This window comes from Austrofundulus limnaeus, unplaced genomic scaffold (assembly GCF_001266775.1).
Source record: "Austrofundulus limnaeus strain Quisiro unplaced genomic scaffold, Austrofundulus_limnaeus-1.0 Scaffold652, whole genome shotgun sequence".
Taxonomy (NCBI): Eukaryota; Metazoa; Chordata; class Actinopteri; order Cyprinodontiformes; family Rivulidae; genus Austrofundulus; species Austrofundulus limnaeus.
The window spans coordinates 151,823-154,592 of NW_013953054.1; the positions used below are offsets into that span (position 1 = coordinate 151,823).

At 44.8% G+C, this 2,770-nt stretch overlaps 1 non-coding gene across 1 annotated transcript; it reads left to right on the forward strand.

Annotated features, from left to right (window-relative positions):
- The first annotated feature begins 2,363 nt into the window (after positions 1-2,363).
- Positions 2,364-2,436, forward strand: trnak-uuu (transfer RNA lysine (anticodon UUU)). The gene has a single exon. It is a non-coding gene; the product is annotated as a tRNA-Lys (tRNA).
- The last annotated feature ends 334 nt before the right edge of the window (positions 2,437-2,770 follow it).

Genomic DNA, 2,770 nt, shown 5'->3' on the forward strand with positions numbered 1-2,770 from the left:
CACACACACACACACACACACACACACACACACACACACACACACATATATATATTCTTAGAGTGTGAGTTGTGAACGAAGTACCAGTGAATATTCTGTTGTTCGGCTGTGGCAGCCATCTTGAAATGAGTTCCTCAGTTCTTAACTTACACCCAACAATGACTGAGTATTTCACTTTATGAGCTTTATTATTTTTCATTTACGTTCGCCTTCGTCTCAGAGATGTAAACAGCATCGTTTGAGATATTGTGAGAGCGAGGTCTCTTCTTCAAAGAGGCAATTACCCATGATGCCTAGATGAGTAGGCTCCCTAGCCTGGTCTCCATCACTTTTCGTTTGAGAGAGGAGAGGGAGAGTTAAGTATTGTTGACACCACGCAGTGGTGGATTTGATATGTATTTGAAATGCTGTCTCTTTCTTTTACAGTGAAGCGTTTGGTGGCGATTCAAATGCAGCTGACTGCAAATACAAAAGAAGTAAGCCGTGACTCAATGTCGCAGGTCCAATCCCGTACCCTGATTAGCCACGGGGCTGTCTGGTCGGGATACGCTAGCTTGCTAAGCAGTGTGTAATCGCGTGTCGGCCAGTCCCAGAGTGCATCCTGAGGACTAGGGGCGTTTTGAAAAAGAAGTGGATATTGGTGGAGACGTAGTCTCGAAATGAGTGATGATGAGTGTGAAGCCGGCCCGTCTCGGCTCAAGCGGGCGTGCTTGATCTGTTTGGATCAGATTCGGACAATGGAGGTATTTTTTCGGGGCTTTTCGCCTTTTCGAACTCAGAGTGAGTGTACTCTTGTGTCTGGTCAGATTGACCGACCGAAGCGTCAGGCTTCCAGTGGTCCACAAACCTGTGGCGCAGGCAAAGAAAGCTAAGCTAAACCTTGGTAAAAGAGGGAGCCGTGTTAGCTCTGAGCTACTTCCGGCGACGGCAGCCGGTTCGGCACAACAGTCAAAGATACAGAGTGATTTTGTTAACGTGCAACACAAGGCTGATCTGAAAATGTGAGTTGAAATCACAGCTTGGACTTAATCAGCTGATGTCTCAGCTCTTGTCGCTGACGAGCACGGTTGCTACTTTGGCATGAAATTCTCAGACTAATAGTTCTGTTAGAGGACCTAATACAGAGGAGTTGTCTGATTTAATTGATCCAGTCTATAATGATGATAGCTGGGAGGTGCCAGACACTGCAAGTGCAGGCGAGCAGGATGGCTCTCAGGCTCCATCTTATTTTGATCCCTCAGCGTTTGCTGAGAATCTGGATGTAGATTCAGAGGAGGTGTGGAGTATTCCACAGGCTGACTCAGAGGTGAAAACTGGACATGCTATAGCTAATAATTTAGCCTCTGTTGTGGATTTGGGATGTATAACAAGAATAAGTGAGGACTCGGTGAAGAGTCTTACTGATAAATACCCTCATCCCAAAAACTGTAATTTTAAGCTTTTGGCTCCCAAAGTTAATGAGGAAATTTGGTTGCAAAAAAGGGTCCAGCAGTCTGATTTGGGTTTTCAGAAATTACAGCAGACGTTGGCCGCTGGGATGATTCCTGTACTGCGTTTTGCCTCATTCATGGATTATCTGCTGGTGGCACAGAGAGTTCAGCACAAGATGTTGTTGTCTGATGCTATTAGCCTGTTAAGGTATACTATGCACTCACTGTCGGTGAGACGACTTTATTTAATCCGGCCAAGATTACAAGGAAAATACACCTCTTTGTGTTCCATTGACATGCTATTTTCAGCAAAATTGTTTGATGTTGACTTGGTTAAGCGGATCAAAGAGATAAATGAACTGGCTAAGGTATCTGTTGGTTACCTAGGTGCTCTTGGGAGGTACAACAACAGCAAGTATAATGCTTTCCAGACTGCTAGAGGAAGCGTGAGAGGCCGGCGCCGGATTTGGCGGGGACCGTACTCCCAACGAGGGTCCCAGAGAGGAGCCTACACCAGCTTCAAGATGGGAGACACCATGGATCAGAGGGGACAGGCTGGCAAACCCCTGATCGTGATTGACAAACGGGTCAGTGGACCACACACATGACTGCTGGTAAACTAGCCTATTGCATAAGAGAGTGGGAAAGCATTACAGCAGATCAGTGGGTTTTGAGCTCTGTTTTGGGCTATAAAACAGACTTTGTCACTGAACCACTTCAGCTGTCAAATACCATCAAAAATTCAGTTCTCAAGAGTATGAGTCAGATCTGCTTGATCTGGAGATTCAGAACATGACAGCCAAAGGTGCTGTCAGGATAGTAGAACCTGTTTCAGGCCAGTTCATCTCTAATATTTTTGTTCGACCAAAAAAGAATGGTAAACTCAGACCTATTCTAAATCTGAAGGGGCTGAATAAATTTGTTAGCTGAAGAGCCCAACTAGTTCAGTTGGTAGAGCATGAGATTTTTAATCTCAGGGTCATGGGTTCAAGTCCCATGTTGGGCGATGCACAGTTCCCTTATGGCTAATGCAAGGTGCAACTGTGTTCAATACTGTGCTATGGTTTCTTGAAGACAGTGTGTACAGAATTGCTGTGTCAGCTATGGCAGAAGAAGCATGTACAGCTGCAAATTCAATTCTGTGCTATGGTTAACCTGTAAAATTGCTGTTAGTGACCAGTTTTGCGAGAAAGAATGCAGCAAAATTGAAACTGGCTTGACTGCCTTAAAAGAAAACAGAGATGAGCATTTCAAGATGGAGCTGTTTTCACAAAGCTACTAGACATTATCCAAGAGAATGGTTGTTTCACATCTCTGGATTTACGTAATGCATATTTTAG